The following is a 27,065-nucleotide window of genomic DNA, read 5'->3' as shown; positions in this document are numbered from 1 at the left end:
TGTGTTATGGTTAATGGCATAGCTAAAAACCATGCACCCCTCCCTCTAACGACGACGATAATTGAACGTGAAGCTTTCTCGTGATGAATTCTTTGGTTGTCCAGTCCCCCACTGCGAGTATGCATCACTTTTTTGGAATACCCACAGCAAGTTTCGGGTGTGCCCCCCGTAAGCCTAACGTTTGGGTTTGGGGTGTACGGCGCGAATCTGTACTTGCTGCTTGGTGATCAGTGAGCAATTTTTAAATGCAGAGCATTTCAGTAACTCACGATGTCACCCGCGTTGACGTCCGTAGTCCGCACCGCCGTTGTCCTACTATATAAAAAAAAATACTATCCGGCGACAGGTTTCCATCCCTCGACCCTGCGGGCGGAACGCAATGTACATGATTTTCTAACCACTGCGCTACAAAGCCAACACAGAATGGATCGCTACGGAGGCGCCTTATATCCTTGACTCATTCAAATTACTGCTGACGAGCGCTCTCTCGTCAGCAGTTGCCACAAGTGCAACAACATTAACGTAACGCAAACTACTTAACGTCGTGCGCCCCCGGAAATGCTCTGAATTTGATCGTGCCCCTCGCGAGGGGGATGTTTCGCACTTGATCGCACTTCCACTGCTCTCTGCGCATGCGCCCCGTCGATATAGCAACGGAGGCGCGTCGTCTGCTTCCAGGACGCCGCGGCGCCAAATAGAAACGGGTGGTGAGCGGTGGTGCCGCATGCCACTCGTCGAAACGCGCCGTCGGAAGCGAGAAACGTCGTCGCCACATCTACGATCGAGATAAATAAATGCAAACGTAAAGCGCCAGACACTTTTCTTCAGACTTGGATACGTTCTCAACCGAAACACACCAAACCAAAGTACCATTCACTGATTACCTCATCAAAGCACGACACGCATGGCTGTTTCTTCTGTGGACAATAGCTCTGGCCGCTCCTCATTTGCTCACTCGCTCAGCGATACTAATAATCGACCGACACCATGTAATACCTTAAAAGCTGCAATGACCAAACAACAACTGTGACTTTCCTACGTAGACGCAGAATGTTTTCCGTAGCACAATATGAGAATTGAGCGTGCCGCTTAGGAGAAGACTTATTTGAGTGGGTGCCAGTGCTTGGTGTTAAACCCCAAGACGTGACGTTATGCCTAACGTCCTAAACCCTAAAATGGAAAGTTAGGCCTAACTTCTTGTGGCTAACGGCCTTACGACACGCAGAGAAACGCTATTCTTCTCCTGACGGATTCTTTGGTTGTCGTCTGAGTTTTCAAAACCGCTTCGACCATGTCGAAATGAGGCGACAAGGAAGACATTACAAACCTATGTGCTTCAAGTACTTCATTGTGCGCGTTCTAAAGTACAAACTCTACATAGAGTTTTTGCGACATTTGTGCGGGAGTGTCAATGGGAACCTATGCGTGTATATATTGGGACAGTTTGTTTCTTCCATTTGTGTCTGGGGGTGCTGGGCTGACACATTTGTTTGTACACCAGCTTGTATCTCGGTTTTTCTTCTATAAGGTGACGCATCATCCACTTCTGCTAAACGTTACTCAACAGCGCATAAGTTTTCATTGATCGTTTTTGCTTGTCTCCACTGGTGAAGTTAGTACGAAGCCGCTATGGGGTTTTTTTAAAGAAGGTGGTCGACAGCTTTCATTTCCTTACTGCGAGGTTTTCCATGCAATATCTGTTTACCCTTTCCAGGAAGGCTTTGACGAACACTTTATTAGGGAGTCTGTTCCCAGTGCCGGTTTATCGTCAGCCTTACACTGGCCACCACAAGGACAGTGTTTTGAAGCGTGCCACACGTATGTGTCTTCTTCCAAATGCAAAAACGTTTTTCTTTAAGCTGCATACATCAGCACTCCCAGTGAAAACATGGTTGCGCGAGAAAGGAATGTCTATTCCTTGGTCTGACAATTGCCGTTTATGCAATCAACCTGAAACCATAGATCATTGTTTTGTTTTGTGCCGGCATGCGGTGTTTTTCTGGGATGTGTTGCAACGAACTCTTAAAAAGGACATGGACATTAACCCTTAAACAATTCGGTTCTTGCCTTTTCGAGATGTTACTGGAGTGCCCTGTGATATATTTTTTGTGATGGGATTGTATAGCTTGTGGAAGTGCCGCATGACGGACAGGCACGCGGAACCCCCTCGCCCAACGAAGTCCATTTTTCGGGAGCAAGCTGCGTTGGTGCGGAGCCTTCATGCGGCGCAAAATGACCCACCAGAATGGCTGCATCTGTTGGACGCGTGCCTCTGCTTGCCGGAGTTTTGACGGACGGATTATTTTAGCTGCAGTGACGTGCACCTTCTTGGATGACTCATAACTTTTGTAGGCTGTAATAAGTGCAGTTTTCCATGCAGTAAAAATATGTCGAAATGAGGCAATGGGATAGACACCGGCTTCGTAATGTGAGGGACCCAGGCTCGACTCCGGCCACGCGAAGTGTTTTTTTTTCCCTTTCCCTTCACCCACGATCATTCATCGTCATCGTCAGAGAGAGAAAGCTGGCTTTCCTGAAGGACCTATTGGCGTAGAACGGCATATCGGTGATGTCAATAAAGCTTCGCTTTAAAATTGCTGAATATGCGGAAACCGAGAACCGAAACAGCCATTCTTCCCGGAGGAATGACGAAATCATTACAAATTGAAGTTCAGAGTTTTTATGTGAAATAATTTCTTTGCGGCCATTGACAGAGTTCGAAACAATGGTAAGTCGGCCGAAGTTGCAAAGTTCTGCAAAACGCCGCTGCTTACTCTTTCGCAGCGCAACAAAACAGCGCAAAGCTCATCTTTTAGCAGCGTGGTTGGGGATCCCGCTAACACACCCAAGGTAACCAGCCATCGTTCCCTCACTGCCCAAGTTGGTGGGATGATAGAGAGCGCAAAGCACGAGAACGAGAGTGTGCCACAGGAGAGTCCGGAAACTTTGCTGGGCACGTGATTAGTGTTCGAGATTCGTCGTTGCGTGAGAAAGGCCTTCGCGGTGCTCCTTTTCTCGAGTCCGCGGGAGTGTGCAAGCTCTGTTTGCCTTCGAACGCGGGAAAAAGCCTGACCGGTCCAGCCTCTTTGTGCGTGCTTTCAAACTACTCAACTCCGCCTGAACAGTGTGGACACAGTGGGGTTCTCAGTGGAGCTGCGGCTTCTGCCTGGTCAATTAATGGTGCGGTGAGACGAGTTTTTTCTAACCCTGCTCGAACGAAGCCATCCGGTGGTTGTTTCATTGAGTGCTTGCTCAGTTCTTTCGGGTGAACCCTCTCAACTTTCGCTTATTTGCACGGTCCTAAGGCTCAACGAGAGTGTTCTGTAAGGAGAAAGTGTAATCTTCCGCATCAGGGATTTTCAATGTAAGTTTTTTGGCTATTTATTAGTTGCGACTCCTTATTGGAGCAGGTACCCAATCAACAAACTGCTGATCAAGCCAGTTAGGGCTAACCACGATTCAATAGAATCACCAGGACAGAAATTTCAGATCGCTAGTAGCGCAAAAATTGGGCTTGAAATGTTTTTCAGCCCTATAGAACTCATGAAGTCGGTACGCCTTTTCAAGTGATTGTATCTGAAAGGGGGACATGGCAGGCGACCCTTTTGGTACAATTCCGAGCAGGTTGTTGCTTTTCTGATGCACAATTCGGCGATGCAGTTTAATGCCTGCTCTGTCGATTTTAAAGACCTGTATTATTTCTTTCCGCGTGACCTGATGCTAATCTGGGTTGAAGCATTTGGTCCTATTTTTGGTCCGCTTTTAGATCGGCTTTTCCATCAAAGCGGCGTTTGATCCATCGCCGTTTCAGAATGAATGTAACATTTCTGTTCAAGGTTTTTTGAATTTACTGGGGCTCCACCTAAAATAAACATACGTCCAGTGGGATGGTGGGGTGTGCATCCAAACGCGAGGAGTATGTATAGACTCATGCGTTGCCCCCTTTCTGAGCAACCTTGTCATAATACACATTGATAGGTCAATTGCAGGAACGCTAAAAGATACAATGGTTTTAAAAGTATTTCCATATGGTGACGACTTTTAAATGCAGAGCATTTGTATAACTCAAGATGTCACCCGTGCGTCGGCGTCCACAGCAGCCAGCCTCCCCCTACACTATAAAAAGAAATAACAGTTACCGGCGCCTGGTTTCGATCCCACGACCCTGCGGGCGGAACGCAAGGTACATGGTGCTCTACCCACTGCGCCACAAAGCCGACACAGAATTAAAGGCTACGAACGCGCCTTATATCCTTGACTCATTCAAACTACGTCAAGAAGCTGCTGATACAACGCATTCACTACCTGTGGGCGGAACGCGAGGTACATGGTACTCTTCCCACTGCGCCACAAAACCGACACAGAATCAAAGGCTACGAACGCGCCTTATATCCTTGACTCATTCAAACTACGTCGTCAGCGGCGTGCGTTGGCGACTCAGCGGCGTGCTAGCGGCGTGATAGCTGCGTGGTGTACACGTGATAGCACCAACCCCACAAACACTAAACGTTAACGCAATACACCCACCCCCTATGCGACGCATTTACTCGAGTCCCCCTCGCGGGGAGATGGGCCTATTTTTTTTTTTTGGTCTTCGTTGGCAGTGGGTGTTCAAGCAGAAATTTGCAGTCCAGTTTCCGCTTACGTGAAAAGACGCAGAAGCGTGACAAGAAGGAGCCAGTCACTTCCGCCAGTCATAGCGCAGGCATGGCCGTACTTTCAGTTGTCTTTACTTGACGAACACGCCGGCCATGTACCGCCATCTACAAACATCAAGTTAACGGCCCCATTCCCTCCAGAGAAAACATTTCGCACATGTGTTTAAAACGCGAACATTTCAAGGGCAAGGTTTCATTCTTTTTTTAATTAGTTTACATGCCTGCACAGTGGCTGGAATCATGCAAACATGGTCTGAAAATTTAGCGAAAATACATTTCTTTGAGCCAATGCTTAGTCGTATCTCGCCTTGAACAGTACAGAAACACCGCCACGCTTCGATACCTTCGGGCAACGACGGCGACCGTCATCCCGTTTTGTAGTTTTTGCATGTGTTCGGGTGTAGTTGTTGGAAATAACGCCCCTCTATATTTATGATGTGAAAAGAACAAGCTTTTTTCGTCACTCGCTTAGTACAAGAGCGATAACCATTAGGCACCGGAGGGCTGATAGACGCAGGGGTGTGGCGCAATCTGGCGTCGACTGCGAGCATGGTGGCGGCGTGGCGGGGAAGCGCGGGGCCCTTTGTAGTAAAAAAAGACCGGAAGGAAGTTCCCACAAAAGAAAAAGAGAGACAGATGGGGGGAGATGGAAGTGGGTGGATGGGCGGACGAGAAAAAATCAGTCCCAATGGTCTACCAACACCTGGAATTTAGAGCGTTTAATCGCCTTGTCATCTCTCGCCGCGCCAATCACGGGGTGCTCACGAGGAAGCGAAACCCTTGCGTGGACAGATCATAACGGTGGCTTGTGAATGCACACTCGTTTCCTCCAAACGTCCTCATCTTCCGTGCGCTGCTCTCCGGCAGCTACGTTGCAGATGCGTTATTCGGAAAGCGCATGGTAGGACGGGAAAATATTGTAGTTGCTGCCCTATTTTTGAGGTCAAACGCCACAACTGAGAAGTCAAAACTGCTGAGAGTGGCCTCTGTAACAAAAAAAACATAACACGCGGTAGATTTTTAAAAAAAAGTTGGAGAGGACATCTACGTTTCGGTATTAAAATGTAAAATACGATAACGGCATTCCTTCGTCAAGAGAGCATTTTGAAACTAAGCTGCTGCATTCAGCACTGAAGGTGGGCTGAGGGAGCAATACTAGGCGCAACGGTTTTGTTGCGTAAGCTACACTGGCCGAGGTTGAGCAGTTTCGCGTGGCTCCTGGAAAGCCGTGCTGCGCATGTGCGAGGAGCAGTGACGTCATACGGCGCGCAGAACGTTGCTGCCCGGTGTCCCTCACACACCCCACGCGCCCAGCGTCTTCGCCGACCTCCGTACCGCACGTGGCGGCCCCGTCCACTTGATTATCATGCGATGGGTGTCCGGGTGTGGAACCGATGGCTCGTGCGTCGCAGCAACACCGGCGTGCGCCTGTGGAACCAGCTTAGCTCTGGGGCGATTGGTGACGCTGCGCCGCAGCCGCTTGATAAATATACATGTGTCACGTAATGCGTGTCATTAAAGCAGCCGTAAGCATGATGATCACGCTAATCTTAGACAACCAGGAAGCTAAGAATAACCAGCTGAACCTTAGCTCATGCTACGTGTATCCTGGCATAGCCGAGTTAAGCCACTGCTAATTTTTTAAATGCTAAATCAGACGAAAGGCCCATGCCATGTAGGCTTGTGTCGCCTAAGATGTTGCCGTGAAAGCGCGCGGCTGAAGTTGTTGGTCATTTTAGGGGACAAGACGGCGGTGTCAGTATTTATTTCGAAGTGTTTAATTTGTAGTGAGGTGAAGCTCGCTGCTCTTGAGCGTTTTTGCTTTTAGGGGCGAAGCTCCTCTTGCTATTGCCCTGTCCCGTCCCTCGTTGCTGCTGTATACGGCACGGCACATTAATGATGATTGTGGCAGGATCCCCCTAGGGATTGACCAACCAAAGATTGGCCGAAGAGGACAAAACGTTAAACGCGCTCGTTGCTACCAAACAAGGAGAAGAGGAAGAAGAGGTTGTGGTTCGTCGCCTGCGAGCTCAAGACATGTACCGGAGGTACACAACACAAGACGCTCTGCAGAAGGCGACGGCCAAGGTGACTAAAATGTCACACACCGAATTCTCATCGTCCCAAACAAGCCCTACATGAGCACCACAAACATCGACGTCGTCGACGGGCTTGTCAACGGAGCGGTGGAAAGCTTGACGTGTCGAGTCTTTATATGATGTGCGGGCGAATGTTTCACGGTTTTACCGATGAGCATTTTTGCTTCGCCCCTCTCATCATCATTCACTTCGTGGACATGGCGGAATTTTTTTGCTGAGGCTTGGCTGCGTACCGCCATCCATCGTTTACCAAAGGGAGCTTGCGGCAACAACCAGGCGGGGTAAATTCAGAAAGCACATTGAAAATTCGGGAAATTAGACCATGTTGACTGAGCTTCAGTTTTAATTAGGACGAAATCACTCGTTTCTGCTCTTGACAAGGCCCTTCACTGGTTTTTGACAGCACAGCGTAAATTTCCGCACTTTTTTTCGTTCCTATACGTACTGTGGCGCCATCCATCGTTAAGCAAGGAGAGCTTGCGCCGACCACCAGGCAGCGGGAAATTCTAAAAGTGATTTACAAATTCGTGCAATTGGACGCTGTTTACTGAGGTTAGTTTTTATTTAGGAGACATTTGAGTTCGTTTCCACTTGTAATGTAGTCTTTTCTTTCTTTTTTTTAGAGCGAAGCGTTAACTTATGGCCACTCCGTTTTTTAGTTCAATTACGGAGCCAGTCGCAACCGATCGTTTACCAGAGAGGGCTTGCGGCCAACGGGGCCTACGGGAAATTCGAAAACTAATTCACAAATTCCTGTTTTTGTACCGAATTTACAGTGCGAAATTTTTCGTGTTTCGTGAAATTTTTCATGTTTCGTGCATGTAAATGGACAGTCTTCTCTTTCCTATGAGGTCACCAGTGGTGTCCCTCAGGGCTCAGTTCTCGGGCCACTTCTCTTCTCAATCTTTATAAATGATGTCGCGACAATATTTAATGATTGTAATTTTCTTTTATATGCCGATGATGTAAAAATATTTAAATCTGTTTCCGACTCTGCCAGCTGTTCCGCTCTCCAGAGAGCTATCTCGTCCTTCTCGCATTGGTGCTCATGCAACAAACTCCTCATTAATACATCTAAAACTAAGGCAACGACATACACAAGAAAGACTGACAACATCTTGTTTCCCTATAACATCAACGGTGAATTACTCCCACGTGTGGTAGAGGTTAATGACCTAGGCGTCACTTTCGACAGTAAACTGAGCTTCTCTCCACATATTCAGGTAATTACTCGTAGAGCTCTTCGATCGCGTGGCGTTGTCTGTCGCGTGTCCAAGGAGTTGAAGGAGCCGATTTCTCTTCTCAAGCTCTACACAACTATATGTCGTCCTCAGCTTGAATATGCATCTGTTGTCTGGAACAGCACGAGCAAAACAAAACGTAAGCTTGTAGAAAGGGTACAAAATAAGTTCATATCTATCTTCAACCATCGCTTTGGCGATAGTAGTAATTATAACCCTGGATCGCCCTCTTCATTGACGCTATCATGCTTAACTTCCAGGCGGAACAAGGCTGATATTCTCTTCCTCTTTAAAATGATGCACGGCATAGTGTCTTGTGGTGAGCTGCTACAGCATGTTCGTCTTTATGTGCCGCAAAAGTGGACCAGGAAACATGATACCTTTTGCAACCCCAATTGTCTGCGTGTCTTGTGCCCTGTGTTCCGACTGCAATGCACGTACAATCGGTACTCGGATTACCTTGATATATTTAATGATTGCCCTACTCTGTTTCGCAAACATGTCTGTGAGTTTGTATTGGCGTAACTGCCAACTTTTCTCATTCTGCATTTGTCTTTTATCCTTGAGTTCATGCACTTAAATGACTTTCATTCCGTAACTTCAACATAAGCTATCCTTTCGTTTTTTTTTGTATTTTGTATTTTATTTTGTATTTGAAAGATGTGTACTTTATGTTTCGTGTGTTTCTGTTTCCGTGCGCCAGCACAAAGGCCCCCCCGGCTGTTCCTGGGCACGCAAATAAATGATTGATTGATTGATTGATTGATTGATTGATTGATTGATTGATTGATTGATTGATTGATTGATTGATTGATTGATTGATTGATTGATTGATTGATTGATTGATTGATTGATTGATTGATTGATTGATTGATTATGATGATGGTGATGATGCTGATGAACGATAGCAACCACTGCAGTTTTATTCACCGATGAGACAGGTATTAGCTGTCATAAATGTTATCAATAACCGTACCTCATTCACCGGAGCAAGCGCTAAGTGCGCCAAATAGTGCACCAACCAGTGTTCGTGCCTTCTGCCAGAAGGACGACACGAGTTAGCGTTATGTCTGCCGCATGACACGTGAGCGTGACGGCACGGGAATAGAGCACATGCATGAAAAGGAAAGCTCTGGCTGCAAACACGGTGTAGCAGCGAAGAAGTCTTTAATAATACTGCCGCGAACCATGTATTAATTTGTTTATTTATGTTGAGTCGGCGGTAGTCAACGCAGGACGTTAATGTGCCGTCTTTTTTCTTTACGAGTACGACCGGCGCAGCCCAGGGGCTTTTCGATGGCTGTTAAATGTCGTCGCTGAGCATGTCGTGGACTTAGGTCCGGATGGCTTGCCGCTCGTGTGAAGAGACGCGGTACGGTGACTGTCGGGTAGGTCGGGCTCCATCTTCGGCGACAATTCGGTGCTTCGCTAGGGGTGTCTGACGTAATTTTGAGTTTGACGAAAAACACTCGCTGTAGCGACGCAGCAAATCCAGTAATCTGTCCCGATTTTCTTGTGGTAGCGCCGGCTTCACATCGAAAGGATGCGGCAGCTTCGAAGCATCTGCGCGTGCGCGTTCAAAGTTGGCGACCGCGATCACTTGACTTTCTTCTTGCGTTTCTTCGAGGAGCGCGGTTGCAGCGCCTTTGTTTAGATGCTGGTATACTCGGTGAAATTGGTGACCAAAACGTGGGGCTGGCATTGCTTAAATTTTGCAATGCCTCTTGCGACTGAGACACCGCGGTTAAGAATCAACCTTTGGTCACCAATTCCGGCACATCACGACGACGCACACGACCCAATGTCATCCACGTGGTTCGCTTAAAACCTTTCTACGCACGATGACGGTCTTTTATTTTTTCTTTGTTCGGACTGTCGCTTATGTTAGCATCGGGTCGATGCACTCTTAGAGGGGGGGGGGGGGGGGGTAATGCCCCGAACCATGAATTGGGTTTGTTTATTTATGTTTTGCTTTTACCGCCCGGCTGCGCCGGTCTGTGTTATCTGTGTGCCAAGGGAAGCGTGTGTGTCATACTTTATTTCTATGCCGCATGTGTTATCTCTTCTTATAGGGGGAGCGTTCCGAACTAACGTGAACAGCCTAGAATAATCTTCGTTGATCTGGATGTAAATCCACGGTTCGAGAAACAGTCGCGCCTAAAGATAAAAAGCCTGCAGAGCAGACACCGCGGCATTCCATTCCACTCTCTGACACTCGCCGACACACGTCACTTTTTTTTACTACTGTCTCGCCGCCTGTGTATTCTTTGAGTTGTTAGGGGAGCACAAGTTCGCTCCAATAAACTCGTTTTCTTTGAAGACAACTGTGTCGTCTTTGACCTCGTGACAATATATGGTCCACAGTTGGACAAAAACTTGCCTGCCGAGGAAATAACATTGCCGGAAAAAACTTAAGATCGCCAAATATAAGAACAACGTGTAAAATCAAATGACTTTTCGGGGCCCGTACGGGTCTCTTATTCACATTAAAAACGAAAAGCGGCTCGGCCGTATTTATAAATATGTGGTCCTTTGCAAAGTACATGCGTATGCTGTAGGCATGGGCCAACGTGTCCGATTAAGAGCGTGTTGGGTTGGTTGGATCTTGAAGGATTCTCGGAGTAGGCGCATTGGAAATACTTTCTCGGTAGCAATGACTCTGGCCGAATCCCAAGCGATAACGCGACCGGTTTCTTTGTGGTGTTCCCACAAGGCGTTTAGAGGGGTCCTGCTCGGCCTTTAGCAACGTCGTTTTTCTGCTCTTTTATTAGTTTGGTGAAGTTTCCACATCTGTGCAAATATGGCATAGCCGCTTTTTGTTTCATATGTGAACAAGGGATCTGTACGGGCCCCGAAAAGTCATTTGTTTTTACCTGTTCTCACTTTTTGGCGAGTGTCAGTTTGTTCCGGCAGTCTTTACTAAGCTTTTGCCTTAAAAACACGCAAACAGACAGCTTTCCGAGGATTTTTTCTGACCACAGAGTCAAAATTGTCAGGAATGTGTCGCTCCCAGCGTTAAAAACCCGGGTGCCCTCGTGGCTTGATTTCGGGAGAGCGGAGCCGCGTATCGCTCGCTCATCGCCGCTAAGCCTGGCGCCGCTCCTCCGGCTGCTCCTGGGAGCTGGCGACCGGGACGACCGCTGCTTACGTGGCTGATCGATATTCCTCGAGGCCCGGAACTAGGTCACGCTTGCGGTTCTGCGAAAGAAAGCAGCCGCCGGGATGGCTGCGAAGGAAGAGGGGTGGGTCTTTGTGCGCTGCTTTCTGCTTCCTGCATCACTCCGCGCGCAGGTCGGGAGTCTTGTTCTTCGATCTGGGCGTCCTGCAGCGGAATTTCCTCTGCACCACATGTGTGCGAGTGATTCATTAGAAAGCTCTATATATGGGATTTATTATACAGAGCCAAATGACACGGGAATGTGCTTGCTAGTTGGTACTCCACTAAGCTCAGAAAGCAAAAAGAAAACAACATTGTACAGACAGCGACACACACACACACACACACACACACACACACACACACACACACACACACACACACACACACACACACACACACACACACACACAGAGAGAGAGAAAGAAAGAGAGAGAAAACAAACTTGTCCCACTCTTTTCGCGTAATATGTTCTCCGGTCTGCGAGCATGACCTATTGTATCTGGATATTCTGGATATTTGTCCGGACATCCAAAACATGAATTTCTGTTTGCGTTTCCAAGCACTCGTTTACCAACAGTATCGCAATGAAGCGACAGTTGCTGGTGCTCAAGACTGATAAAACGTGAAGCAGGACCCCTCTTTCCCGAACCCGCTTATAAAATGCAGATGAACGCACTCTGGCGTTTTTCGATTTGTCGGTCACTCCTTAATCTGAAAGGAGTCGAGGAGTATATATGGACAGAGCGATGTGGTAATGACTTCGTGATTAGGTGTATCTGCTCCCATTTCAGTTATCGTAGCAAATCCGACGGTATTTATACGGACGATACCAAAATAAAATTTTCACGGTCTACGCAGACGAGCTTTCACACCCTGTGGCTGAGCCTTAAAAACAAAGTTCCTGTGGAGGGTTAACCATGACTACGTAGTTCACTTTTCATGAATAAAGCTGAACCTGTGTATATCACACTCCAACATTTCGAATTATTGCTTCCAGGAATGTCCGCGTGCGTCCGGGGATGTCAGTTGCGATGACGTCACTTTGGGATGTCGTTTTTCTCTCTACCGTAGATAATTTTGCCATCCGGCTACCCTCTTAAATCTAAGGAAAACTATCGGAGGTAGTGAGCATAATTTTTTGTTGAGGCCTTTGTTCTAGTTCTCGGGTACTCTAGGACAATTTAATTGACCGGTTCACGTCATTTGCGAACATGCGAACAGAAACGCGTAAGTTACGCTATCATTTGCATATGCAGACGCTGCTGAATTTGCTTTAAAGTGTTCAAATCCACACTATGACATAGAAAGAAATTACATCAGTTTATAATAAAGTAAGATTTCGGCATAAGGTTTTCGTTTACACAATTCGTTTCTTATTCTCGTTCTCCCTCATTTGCGCACAAATAACGATACGGCAGTTAAGAACAGAGTTCTTTAAAGCCTTTTCAGACTGGCAGCATTCGCAAGCCCACCATTCGCGCAGCGAAATTCAACGCATCATTGTGCGTACAGCCTTACACGCTTTACGTTATCAAATAGTATATCTTGGTGGCCGTGTTAAGATGTCTACTTTGAATACTTCAAGGGATTCTCTCGATCTCTTCGATACCCTTAGATTATTTTTTTTTATTAAGTGAATGACCGGTGTTTCTGGTGGTGCGCAGTGCGCAAAGTGAAATCCAACAAAGCTTTCCCGATCCAGCTTTCGCTTTCAAATAGAAAAAAAAAATCACAGCAGCATTCGTTCATTCAACATTTCCCATCTGCGCACCTGAACTTGCATTATTCCGCCTTTTCTTCTTCTTTTGTTGTTGCTGTCGCCTCATGGCGGCTCGGCAAGCCTCCGAGCCGGCGCTCGGAGAACGCAATTTTCTCCGACGGAATGTTGCGAGCTCGGCGACGTACAAAACGAGACAAAGCGCGCGCCGGTTGCTATGGGAACGTCTGAGAGGCTTTCGCCTTTGCTGCCGGCCCGTCGCCCCTGTGTCGCCGCCGTGAGCTGGCTCCAGCCGGCTTCCTGAAGGCGCCCGTTCTCTGCTGTGCGTAATGGCGCCCGCTCTGGGCGCCGAGGCGAACTTCACCTAGTGTCTTCTTGATGGTACCAACATAAAGACTGAAATAAGAACGGAAAGCAAGTGGGATGGTTGGTGCGTGTTAAAAACGTGGAAAACAGCGCGAGTTAGCGGGACGCAGAGTAGAGGACTCAAACACGGCGCTGGCTAACAACCGAACTTTTATTGCTTGCAGGCGGCTTAAGTACACATCAACAAAGCAATGGAAAAGGAAAAGAGGCGAAAAAACACAAAACGAACGAAGGTTTTCGTCAAATAAAGGGCTCACATTCATCGATAAATAAAGCCCAGTTATTGATGCGAAAAATACATGATTTCATTTTCATACAGTACACTTTCATACAGTACATACATGCGCACTTATCGCGCTTCTGACTGATGCACAAAGCGTCATACATTTCACGTGTGTGTTTGTCGGTGTATCTTCGAATGACTTGACACAGTGTGCAGCTAAGTGGCCGCGGACATTCCCTCTGACTGAATTCGCATGCTCCTGGAGCGTTACATTTATACATCTTCCCGGCTGCCCAACATAGCTTCGCTTGCGTATCAGGGGAATTGCGTAATTCACACGCTAACAATAAGCTTATGAGTGAGAAAGCCAGGTTACATGTTCGGCACCCAAATGAATGTATTTCAGGATCATAAACGAGGCATTGATATAGTTTTACTGTAGTTCTAAGCTTTCTTTTTTTTTTTTTTTGCCATCTCGGTTTAGCAGTTACCATCAATCATATCGGTGAAATCCTACGACGTTATGGGCAGTTTTGATAGCAAAAACCACTATTACAGGAAAACGAAGCTTTCAGCCACAGTAAGGTTTTGTAAAAGCTAAGTAACCAACAGGGTTCGTTATTTCAGCGATGTGTTTAAAAATGTTGAAGGGGACTCCGTGGCCTCGCAACGATCACATATGACACGACCTGATGACGATTTGTTAGCAGTCATTATTCTTAAATCAGTATGGGGGTTTCACGTAAACATGGTTAGCTGCTATCGTCAAACAAATGACAGGACCACACATTAAACCCCCATCTTCACTTTAAGGCAGGCTTTCCCTCTGTAAGTCAATGCTTGCGGCAAAGCCAGCTTTGGCGAATGATTGCCCATTTGGTTTGGCATGCTCAAAGAAAGCTCTCCAGCCGCACGAATCATTATTGCCTACTTTGTTGGATAGTTATGCCAATAAAAAATAGCAATTAAGGAAGGGGCTGCCTGATTACGTGGCTACGAAATAATACTCACTAATAATACTCACTACGAAATAAAATAACTTTTTCCCGGGCAATCACCTTTGTAAGAAAGGTGCTGAGAGGACATTACTCTATCACATCGCTATTCTCTTCCCTATTTTGGAGCCGTCTTTAGAAGCTGGTGTGCCACTTCCCCATTGGTGTGCTTGTTCTTTCGGCTCGCTATGATTGGAAGGTCTTCGTCGGGATTTCCCGCGGCCTGGATTAAAGGGCTTGTCCAATCGCCGGAGGAGCCTTCCCCGCGACTCGAGACGGCGACCGACCAATCAGCGGTGCGCATGCGGACGTACTGCGCCTACTACTGGTCAAGGCGACACGCCGGTTTCTTGGGGGCGGTCTCAGGCAGCCTCCTTGGGGCGCTGGGCGAGAGGTTTGAGACTGCGCCGTGAAGACGTTGCCAGGCGTCCGTCGGCGACTGGGAGGAGATCGATGCGTAGCCGGGGCTCCCGCAGCGCCTCAGCCCGGGCTCTGGCCAGGGATATGAAACGAGGGCACGGGGCCCGGCGTCTAGGATCGATAGCCGGCGACATTTTGCAGTTCGCCTCCGTCGTATTATCGCCCCTGAAGCAAACGTTTGCAGGCAAAAGCGATAAATTACCTAGCTGGCGTAACGGCATAACGACTTTTAATTTACATGCAGTGCTTGTAATTAGCAAAAGGTGGACAAGAAACAGAAATGACTGGATGTGAAAATTCCAGATATCGTTGACGACGAAAACTTAAAAGAAATAAGTTTGACTTTATGTAGGTCTTAAAAGAATTGGTACAAGTACGATTTTAAGCGACAAATTGTGGTAGGGAACTTGGGATGCACAAACAAAACAAACTGTGCGTTATAGAAGCGCATTTTGGCTGCTAGAGACAGGGTGTGGCCGTATTTGCGTTCCAATTCAGAGGGTCTTGGCTTGCTCGTGCGTGTTGGTGCGTTGCGACCCTGATCCGTGCTTCACATGTCATCTCTACAAAGGCATTGAGGCTACCGCCTCTGGACGCTAGACAAATATTTTCCCCCTCTTAGTCCACAGCTCGCAGCTGGTGTGTAGGGGCAAAGTACCCACGGTTCCTCTCAAGGTGACATATGGCGTCTACCTTGTATTTCAACTCCTCTCCATAGCACGTTATCAGCATCCTTCGCAACAGCATTGTCCCTTCTACCCGGCTCACGATACACTCGGCCAGCCGGGCCACTTGTATCGAGTGAAGCCCGGAGATAAGGGGCGAGATTAAGGAAAGGCGGCTCCACGACGGAACGCAAACACTGCACTGTTTCCAGCAGTGTGTGTACGTGGGGTGAAGGGAAGGAGAGAGGGGGGGAAGTCTCGCCGTACACAGGAACCAGATGGAGAGCGGGCATCGTTGTTACTAACGCTCTACTGAACGACGCACTCCTCCAAAGCTTTCTTAGCATACTTTGTAACAAATAGATAGACATAGAGGGAGATAGAGAGAGGGCGTTGCCGCAGCTGTACATACGTACGTGACCTGAGCGGCTTTGTCTTCACTTAGAAACTTGGGGTTTAGAAACCTAACAAAGCCCCACGTAATCTGGATTTTTACAGCAAAGCACTTAGCCTCTAGTCTGTAGTATTTTGTGTGTGCGTGTAAGAGAGTGCGTGTATGGGTCGTCCACGCATGCGCAAAAACTCATACAGGGACATGCAATTACAGAACAACACGTACCCCCCGTAGTGTGCTGACAAACGCTCGGGCGATAAGCCGAACGTTACGCTTTCGGTACTAACGACGTCAACAGGCTTCCGCAAAGCAACCTACGGGGAGTTTGGCGTTTCTCGGTGGGTCGTTAGACTCTACGCTATGGCTGTAAATATCGTTCAAAAAATGCTTCTTTTTCGTATTTATTCTTTTGAAAAGTGTAAGGACGTAAAACAAGAGGTGGGCTCGGACCTTTTAACGATAATACTAAATATTGTTGGCCAAAAAAAGGTGAAAAACTCCGTGTACTTGTTCATGTGAAAGATATTTTAGATGCTGGCAAATTTTTTTTCATATGTATTTAGCGAGAGACTGGCACTACCGCTATTGGACACTTCCCAACGCCCTAACGTTCATCATGCGTAAAAATGTGGCCCTGGGCAACTGTAAACAATAATATGTTTTCTGTTAGTATCATCGTTATTGGTGCTGCTCTTTTAAGTTGCTTCCTGGCTTAAAAAAGGGAACCTAAAGCTTCTTTGTAAAACCTCGCAGTACACAACTTTTGTATAGGGCCTTAGCAGCGATGAATTGTGGTTGAGGGGCCGTGACTAGGGTTTATAACGCGGTAGGGTGTGGGTTTGATTCGCAGAACCTCCAAAATGCTGAGGGATACATTTTTCAGGTGTGGGATACATAACTACTCACGGAAGCGCCCAGAGAAGATTGAAGATACGTTGCTAAGGGCATTTTGTGCTTTAAACTACAACACGTTCGAAGAATCTACATACCATATGCCGCCCTGAGAATTGCTGACTAAATAAGCACCGCATTAAGAGCCCCATAACTCGTTTTCCCAAGAATAATTGAGCATAGAGTTTAATCGACTATTTCTGAAGGGAAATTCTTACCCCTGCACGCACCCAGTGCAATTTTGCAAGGGTTAGTTTCCATAAAAAAAATATTTTATTCGGAGAGGCTATGGCTGTTTAATCCTTGCGACAACATGTACGCCATCACAATAGGCCTATGGGAGGCCGTTATAAGACTACACGGAGGGGTCGATTTCTTGTGCTCCCACAATGATGACGGCTGCCACAACGCTTGTTCCTTCTCATCCGCCTCTTGTTCACCAGTCCGGTGAAAGCGCTCCGAAAAACTTCATTTATTACGAACAAAATAATTGATCGATGAACTGCCGACAGCTGTGTAGGCAGTTTCCTGCAAGAAAAGAAAAGGTTATTCACTTCGTTAATAAAAGGCGACGAGCAACATGCAATCCTAGTAGAAGAACCCTGTAAAAAAAGAGTTTCGTGAAGTTTTGTAAAACATACTTGTGGGTTCTCGCGACAACTGCTTCGAACTGCCTAGGAAGCGAAAGCGTGTACACGTCGAGCCTCTGTCGCTGATCTGAATGCGTCTGACGGAAGAAAGTTTCCGCGCGAGCTTAAACCATTTCCCATGAAGTCTTTCTTTATTCCCCAGTTTGAAAAGACTGCTGGGATCAGCTCAGAGCATGTAATTTCCTCTTAGAGAATGCGTGCTGTTGATTGTTTCTGAATGCATCGAGGAAAAACAAATCTAGCTCACAGTTTTAGCTTGTTTTTTGAAGCGACGAAAAGCCTTACCACCAGCGGGGATGGTACTTTTAACGATAATAAATTGTTAATTTCACGCAAGGGATTAAATGCAAATTCATGAAACAAAAAAAAAGGCGATGTCTGTTGCCGAAGAGTACATTTCAAGGTAAATGGTAAGCCGATTTTGTGTAGGTAATAAAATATGGGAGGAACAAGGAATGCGTTTCGGTATACATATACGGCATACATAAATGGAAGGTATATATATTTAGGCGGTGCGGCAATCTTAGTTGCTTTTTTTATGCTAGCGACGACATGAACACTTACAAAATCTGCTGGAGAATGGGAACAAATAGCATAGTTACAATCTTTTCCACAAGTGTGCGCGAAATGGCAAAATTGCATGCAGTAAAATGCCTAACAAATGTGTGGTCAGTGCGAATGTATGTTAAACTTATTAGAACTATTATACATCATAAGTGAGCCTAAAATACTGCTCACAAGGAAATTAAAAGAAAATTCTGATCAGTTCAGCAAGTGAGCTAGCTTGCTCTCATTGTTGCTTATAATGGGGACGCATATAAGGTTTGTGACGTGCATATAACAATGCATCAAAAGAAACCTACAGTGCCCTTAACTACATTCCACATCTTTTTAAAGAAAACGTGTGAATTACAATAAACTCGCATAATTTATCGAACGTGCTTAACACAAATTCTCTTTCGCAGTACTTGTAGGATTTCTTATTAAAAGAAAAAAGTAGATCGCGAAAACAGGGTGACCTGTAGGTATATATCGGTATATATATTCAATACTCCAATACACAGTAGAATGGCCAGTTCTCGTCATGTAATTGTTCACGCGTCAACAAAAAATTACTAAAGACGGCAAACACTTTCTTTTACTTCTAAGGAGGGCACAAACGGACAGATGGGAAATATTATTTTCCTGAATACGTTCCAACATCGACAAAAAGCTACTTAGTGATAAAATGATGAGCAGCTCCTACGGCGTCGATTGGCCAGGTTCGGCTAGAACGCGTCCCACGTTTTTTTTTTTTTTTTTTTTTTTTTTTTTAACGCTCGAGTTCAGCCGGCCGAAAGGACTGGAAATAACCAAGGTCGTAGCAGAGAGCGGAAAGTACGGCAGTAAAACCGGCCCATTCGCTAAGCCACAGCGCGGAATAAAATTGCGGCGTTAGAACTACCGGCTAACGAAATATAAAAATTAACGGCAAAGCAGGAAGAGGTTTTCGATCGGGCACTCTGCACCATCAGAAATCCTCTACCGCAGATGTACACGAATTTGCAGTCATGAATTATTCAATGGTCATCCGAAAACGGAAGCCGACCGTCGGTATCCGGGGCCTTTCAAGAAGATTGCCTACACGAACCACGTATGTTCTACGGAGCGCACAAAACAATGGCTACACGGCGCCACGAGTCGTGGGAAAGGACGTTAAGGTCTAGCCAATCAGAACGTCGCCCATTCATAAAAGGTGAAACTAGCGCAGTGTTCACTGAGAAGTACGCGAACCGCATTGGAATATTCTGTTTCGCTTAATCTGACACACAGGGAGTATATATTTTCTCCACGCGACGCCAAATGTCCCTTACCCTTCTTGAAAAAAAAGCAAGGCTTACAAAACAATCTGTTCTTTCAGCAGCTCAAGGAAAATGGTTTTGCTGTTCGTTTCCAGTAGCCCCCTTCACACGTGGGGATGCCGTGAAACGAAGCCGCTGGTAATGTTGTCCTGAGAAGGGTTTTCACATTTTCGCTGGCTGACAGGGGTGCCAGAAGAACTGCGTGCTTTAAAGCAAACCCCCTCCAAACATTGTACTTGCCTTAAGCTCACACTTTTCCAGTGGCGCGTTATCAAAGGAATGAAAAGGGCTGCACTATTTCAGCTTGACCTTCGGCGTAGCTTTATAAGCTGAAACTTAACTACTCACCCCTGCGCCTAGCCTGTGATGGGCTAGATGCCATCAGACATATTTCCATGGACTGTACGGTGCATGTGGTAGAGCGGTCAGCCTTGTTTAAATAACTACGAAGGAGAAGAGCCCCGCATGTCCCTTCGGAATTTTTTTTTTTTTCAAATGAACACTACATTATTAGGAGAGACATCTACACTACGAGGCGTACTTTGTTGTTAGTCGCGCAGGTTTATAGGGTTTAAGGACGACCGCCTTAGCCACTGAGTCACCGCGGCTGGTGTGTGAAACAGGTTCGGTGCCACTGTTAAGCGTCCTTCGCTTCTCCATGGTTACACCACGAGAAGACGCATTATCTCGCACAGCCGTCCAAAGGGCACCGCACTGTGCTCCAACTCGGGCCACCCTCGGTTCCCGAGTGGCCGTGTCGTGGCGATATAAGAACGTCGCGCACGACTGCGTCGCCCTCTGCAAGCCGGCTGAGTTCGATCGGGTCCTCCCCCTTGCGTCTCTCCTTCTCAGTGGAGCCTCTTCTACCTGCGCCGTGGGATGTTTTACGGCACTGAGGCCCATCCGAAGATTGCCCACGTCCTGACGACCACGCCCGCAAACACTCCTCACTGGAAGCTCCGTGTTAGAGAACCTTGTTTCTCTGCAACGGAGTCGCCAGCGCTGAGACGTGTTCCCCTCGCTCGCAGCGCGATGACGCGACTAAGCGTTTGTCCTTATTATTAGAATGTGAAAAGACTTCGAGGCAGCCCTCCCTCAGCGCGCAAGGTTTTCGGTACGTTGTCTGAGGCTGGGAAACAAAATTGTGCTGCGAAAGTGCTACTCATTATCTAAGCGAAACCTGTTAGGATACCCGGCTCTAGGCATCAATCAGGTATACTGAGGAATAAGTTTTTATTGTTGCATTTATTTAACATGGACGATGCTTTAGGGGTGGGAATTGAATTGTTGTAGTCAGTTTTGCTGCCCCGTTGCCTGTTAGACACGCTTTGAGTGTTTATATTTTGTCGGTCGCTGTCCCTCGCTTCTCTCGTGCCTTCTGTATTTACCCCATTTAGAGAGACAGTTCTGTTACTTCAGGTACAAAACCAGAAAACGGTTCGTAGCCCCAATCTGAACTTCGAGCGCAGCCAAGATCAAGCCATCGTCTAGTGTGATTGCGCAGTGAAAGCTTCTAGTCACTTCTTGGCTCCAACCTGTGGAGGGGCGAGGGGGGAGAGGACTGAAAGCGGGATAGGGGAAAGAATAAGTCCGCATTCCATCAGAAAATTATGCGAGAAGGTGGTGGGAGCATCCATGTTCACTACGCATTCGTGTCTACAGTACCGGTAACGCCGTGCAGGGTCTGTGGTTTTTAAGTGCGAATGCACTTCTTAAGCGACCCTGAACCTGCGTCCACCGGCGATGTCCGCATAGCATACCCACGTGGGGGATTGGCCAGGAATCTCTTCGTCTTCCTTGGCAACGGGGGGAGATGGGCGCGCGCTGCCTGGCCGCTGACATGGCACATACCCACGTGGGGGATTGGCCAGGAATCGGGCGTGAGAAGGGCTAGAGTACTGACACGAAATTTCAAAGCTGAGATCCGCTCTAGCAATCAAGTACAACGACAACACAAATAGGTGTCTGTGCATGGCACATACCCACGTGGGGGATTGGCCAGGAATCGGGCGTGAGAAGGGCTAATGCACCCGCTTAAAGGAGTACTGACACGAAATTTCAAAGCTGAGATCCGCTCTAGCAATCAAGTACAACGACAACACAAATAGGTGTCTGTGAATAAATGCATCTTTCGTTCTTTGTAGTTGTGTGTGTGTGTGTGATCTCTCTTTCGCGAACATTACCGAACCGCGCAAATTCAACTCGTGCATTCGCACTTTCACATTCTTCCCCTCGGGGAAATGCGGGCGGGTTTTTTCTATTGCAGTGCAGTTGTGTTCTCGTTCTCTGTGCGCTATCGGCGCGAAAACCAAGCTATCGCTAAACAAACCAGGTTTGACCGCCTTCAAACCACGGCAAACTTTTCTATCTTTGCAGCCGTACCGTTGCTTCGGTGGGGCGTAGCAGGAATATTAGTGTCTCATAACGACTTTTCCTTCCACGAAACTTTCATACACCCGCCGCGGTGGCTCAGTGGCTAAGGCGTTGCGCTGCTGAGCACGAGGTCGCGGGTTCGATTCCCGGCCGCGGCGGCCGCTTTTCTGATGGAGGCGAAAAGCAAAAACGCTCGTGTGTACGAGATTTCGGCGCACGTTAAAGATCCCCAGGTGGTCAAAAATTAATCCGGCGCCCTCCACTACGGCGCGCCTCATCGCCTGCGTTGCGTTGGCGCGTTAAACCCTGCAATCAATCAATCAAACTTTCATATCCGCATCGCGACTCAGGTACTGACATTTTCAGGTTACAGTTGCGCGTACGAGAATAAAATTATTTGCAACGCGGCTCCCCGACGCTTTCCCTTTATTTTTCCGCTTGGAAGCCCTTCGACCGTTACAGTTATCGACAGCACAGAGTGGCAGTGCATGGTTTGCTCGTCCCACTTAATAACTAGGCTATCTAGCACCGGCTTTCCTTTTGTTTAATTGCCTTCATAGTGGTCATTGAAGGCGTTTATTACAAAGTATTTGGCCAGTACTCGTGATATGGTTTCAGCGACGTCACTCATTTATGCGATCAGGCCGATTCCGAGAGATACAGAGAGAAATCTATGGAGTTCTAATTTTTAGCTTCTCCCCACCCTGGATTATTCTTCTCATTTTCTAAGTTTCTCAGCTTCTTGCAAATTTCTCTTTTTCTTCAAATCGGCATAAATTAATTCGTAGTGTGTAAAGTAATCACACTCGAAATATCATTTTAGAAAGCCAGCACAGCTAGTAATTGCCACGTCGCCCCAAGTCTTCCCGTTGTTGAGGTAATACAGTTGTAATAGTTGTTGAGGTAATACGTTGTTGAGGTAATAATACTCTGCCTACTCAACCACTTTTACTCGTATCAGATCGGGGCTTGAAGCTGGTCACAGGGAGGTCATCTTGCTGCAGCCTAAAATGGGGACAGAACACAAGGGCTAACGAATGGGTGTGACTAACGTGTCTATCCACTATAACGTTACTGAAAATTTCTACCTTGTGTACACAGTGTTGTAACGACGCGCGTGCATCACACAAACAACAATCCTGAAAAAAAAAAATGAAGGAAGCCCACACTAACGTGTAAGAATTGAAGGTAGCGAAGCTGTAATCACCCGTCACGACCACCATGACGATTTAAGCACACGATTGCAGCCGATTTGCTTCTTCTTCGCTGCCGCAACGAGCTTTACTCCATCATTGCTGCAATAAGTGGGAGCGTCTTTCTTTCTTTTTTTTTTTGGAAGTGATAATCATTGGACATCACCTTGGAAGTGCGTACACTATGACGTGTCGTTGCCCCGATTATGGCGAACGTTGGTGTCTTTCTCGTTCCGAGCAAGTGTTGCCCCGATTACGCGAACCCTGGATTTTTTTTTTTTTGTTTGTTCTGGCCAATCTTGGCCAATCTCTCTAAGTGGGTATGCCTGTTTTGGCCAATCTGGTCTACTCTCCCTTAGTCACTATTCTCAGTATTTTCTTTGTATTTTTAACTGCGAACACGAAAAATAGCGAATTGCTAAACAGCTTCGTTGTTAATAAAAGTAACACGAAAGTTAAATTTTTTACTCGTTCTGTTCTGTCTTTCTTTTGTTATGGCAAGATGCATCTCTCGCAATTTCAATCAATCACTCCACGTTGCTCAACCAACGGTTGGATACGCGGGCCATATAACAGGATCCTCTTCGGGTTGCATTACACAAACCATTGTGTTGGATTGTAAAGACATGAATTGCCGAGAATATCTGACAAGTTTTTCCCTCTAAGCCCCAAGTGATAACGCTTTTTGAATCCTCTCTCCTGGCATATCCATTGCGGCTGGCGCCATTATTATTGTAACATTGCCGCACCAGACCACACTTCACGGTAGCTACTTTAACGATCTAATCACTCGCCCGTCTCACAAATCATGAACCCCATCAGTCGCTACCTGCGGCTGGTACAAGAAAACGAAAAACCCGTGAGGGCGTCAACCCCGCCTCGGAGCTGCAGGGGAAGCAAAAGCGGCCGGGCACCACCAGGAGAAACGCGGGGTCAGCGTCGCCGGCGAGGGTGTGGTCAACTTGCGCGGCTCCTGGGTGACTCGCTCGGGTTCCCTTCATTAAATTAGGCGAAGCGGCGGGCGACCGTTATTACGCCACTACTGCGCTACCGTCCGCTCAGCACCGTCGCAGGGGAGCAAGAATGAATTCGCCGTACCCTCTATAGATCAGAAGGTCTAGGGGCTCTTTCGTTGACTCTGCGTCACAACGCCAAAGAAATTGCGAACTCAGGCGGTGTGAGATTTGTCGAGAAGTTTTACTAACACGTGAAACGATATTCAGTAACTAGGCGTATTATTAAGGCACTCTGTAGAGGTCATGTCTCCTTTACGGGGCGTACGACGGGCGTAATGGTCGGACAAGGGGTAGTGCGGTGAAAAACGGGAGGCTCCTAGGGCTCGGCTGCGACAGTAATAAGACGTTGGGTCGCCAAACAGGGCATCAACGTGCGACGACCGTGAATGCGGGCGGCTGGAGGGCGTAGCTCGGACCGTCTTTTAGGCGTTGGCGCCGCCTAATGAGAAAGCGTTAGTAGGGTTTCCGCGTGTGTGTTTTCTTTGTGCGGACCCCCTTAATGGCCTGAGGCTTCTTCGCTTGAATTAGGAAGTTAACCACGTGTCACCTATTCATGTCCGTTTGTTTTCGTTGCTCTTAGGAGTGAAAGACGCAACTAGAAGCGAATCTACAATGCCTCACAATTAACTGCAAAGCTTATAATGCCAGCACTGTCATGAGGTGATGATAAACTCGGTATTGTCAATTGCCCAAAAGGAACTCAAGTGGAAACAAGACCAACCCGCCGCACTGGCTCAGGGGCTAAGGCATTCTGCTGCTGAGCCCAAGGACGCGGGTTCGACCCCAGCTGCGGTGGCTGCTTTTCGGATGGAGGCGAAATACGAAACACGCCCGTGCATTGAGATATTTGCGCGCGTGAAAGATCCGTGGGTGCTCTATATTAAAAAGCGCAGCGAAAGTGACGGGCGAATAAAAGACGGAGACTGGAGGCCACCGTTCCGAGTTGCTGCTTCTATTTTCTCTACTAATTCTTCATCTTTGTCAGTGAACCCCAGCACCAACCATGTAACGCCCTGCATCTGCACAAAAATTCCTTATAGTTGAAGTTAAGAGGTTTAACCGATACGCTAGAGCAAATTTAGATTATTGGTCGAAGGGAGAAAGCTCTAAATGAAGAGCGCCGGCGTAGGAATTCTTAGGTGTTGTAGTCAATTGTCAGAATTTTTCTAGTTAATTTTATATGTAACAATGTGGAGTATCAACAGTGTTGGTACATAAGAATGCACCGGCAACTTCCATTTGACCTAAAGAGACAACATAAATGGTAACTTGCTTTGACAATCAAAAAAGAATTTCAGGAACACTTTAGCACAGCTCGGATAAGATAAAGCTCTCATAGCTTACTTTAAATGGTAAGCGACAGAGGAGCCGTTGTGTGAAAGTGGTTAGTGCTAACGAACGCTGATACGCGAGGGGCTTATCCACCGCCGCTTAACCCATATTTCCCGGCAGTGCCTTTTGCAAGATCTTGTAAAGTGGTAGATAGGTAGAGACGAAATTAAGAGATTGTCGCTACAAATGTTATCGCATTTATTAATGTTTTGATTAATCCTGACACCACTGAGATGAATCGCATATTTCGAGACCTACACTGCAGTCTTCGGCGGGAAGGGCATCACATGAGTGACCTCCGGGCCCAAGATCAAAACACCCTGACCACGACCCCAGCGCCGCGAACCATTGTTTCTCAACGTAGTCTAGCAACGACAAAGGAAAAAGATTTGCGAAAACTGGGACGGCCGACAACGTCGCTTCTCTTACCGCGTCTACGCAATGTGTAATGCGTACCTCATTTACTAATTGAAGCGCTTCCTTTTATTATCTCTCTCGTGGCCAGCAGACCGAAGCTCCTTCTCGCTCGTCCCCTCTGCCTTTCTGGCCCCGAAACTTTTATCTTTCATCGTCTGCGAGGACCTCTACCACCGTTACTTCCCGTGCAAGAACACGGTATTTCTTTGGTTCATTTGTTCATTTCTTCTCGCCTCCTTTTTTTTCGAGGCAGTTACTTGCAGTGGGATCTGTCACTCCCCTTTCCCCTTCTAGCGTCGTTTAGGAGGCTCATGTTCTCGTCTGCCTCCTGCGGGACCGCACTCCTCCTTTGGCGAAGCGACGCCTTCCACCTCTCCTGCCCAGTTCTTAGCACACGTGCGCGGGACCTCATTCGACGAAATGTCACGTTTACGGCTAACGGAGCGAGACTCCTCTTCTGCGGTTGGACCGCCGGCGTCGCGAAGGCTAGGCGACTTTTGCCTGGGAGATTGTGTCTCGTGTTTTTTCGCGAATTTTTGGTACCTTTTTTCTTTTTTTCTCGTATTCGCCGTGGTGCCCTCGGTGATTGCTGCGCTCTTTTTCCTGGCCACATTTTTTTTCGCTTGCGAGTGGAACGACGAGAAAAATGTGCGTAGCATAATGAAAGACGACATGCGTCGTCCTTATTGGGTGTATGTTGCATGCGTGTGTGCTGCGTTTTGTTTTCGTTGACCGAAATCGACCCCTCCCACTTTGCCGCATTAGCGTTTCTTCGCCACTTCCGATGCCAAATGGCTCCGTGCGTGGTCTGTTAATTATTCAGGTAGAGTTTTTCGGGACAATGGAATCATTAGAAAATGACTGGGGCGGGCTGTGTGTCACGCCAGCGCATTGTATATCGCCGCTGCGAGTGTACACCAAACAGCGGGAGAACCTGCCGCATCACGCAGCGGACTTTCTTTCCAGGACTTCATTAGCAGTATAATGAAATAAAACCAAGTTGCAAAGTGGACTGTTTGGCTACACATAACTTGTGTTGGTGACCTAATACACGAGCAGTAATACCATACTGAGTTTCAATACTCGCATGGATGTTAAACTACGGAGTTGTGGTCCAGAGGGAGCAAACGATTTGAATTTTCGAACCCAAAGAGAACCATTAGTAAAATCAATCGTACATGCTAGTTCTAAACATTCACACAAAACCAAAATTGCGATTAATTCCCACGCACAAGAAGAAAAAAATCGCACCCTTGGTTTGTTGCATTGTTGATCTTGTGCCGCTATTCAACGAGGTCATCGATGCGGGCGATGTCTGTACTATGCACGGTTGCAACGCCTTGTTTCCTGTTCCAGAGATACCCACACATCACAAACATTTCAGACGTGAATACCGCTGCATCGCTTTGATTAC

This window comes from Haemaphysalis longicornis, unplaced genomic scaffold (assembly GCF_048455015.1).
Source record: "Haemaphysalis longicornis isolate Haplotype H1 unplaced genomic scaffold, Haemaphysalis longicornis Haplotype H1 scaffold_8, whole genome shotgun sequence".
Taxonomy (NCBI): domain Eukaryota; kingdom Metazoa; phylum Arthropoda; class Arachnida; order Ixodida; family Ixodidae; genus Haemaphysalis; species Haemaphysalis longicornis.
The sequence above is the reverse complement of the archived record's forward strand: the minus strand, read 5'-3'. Positions refer to the sequence as shown.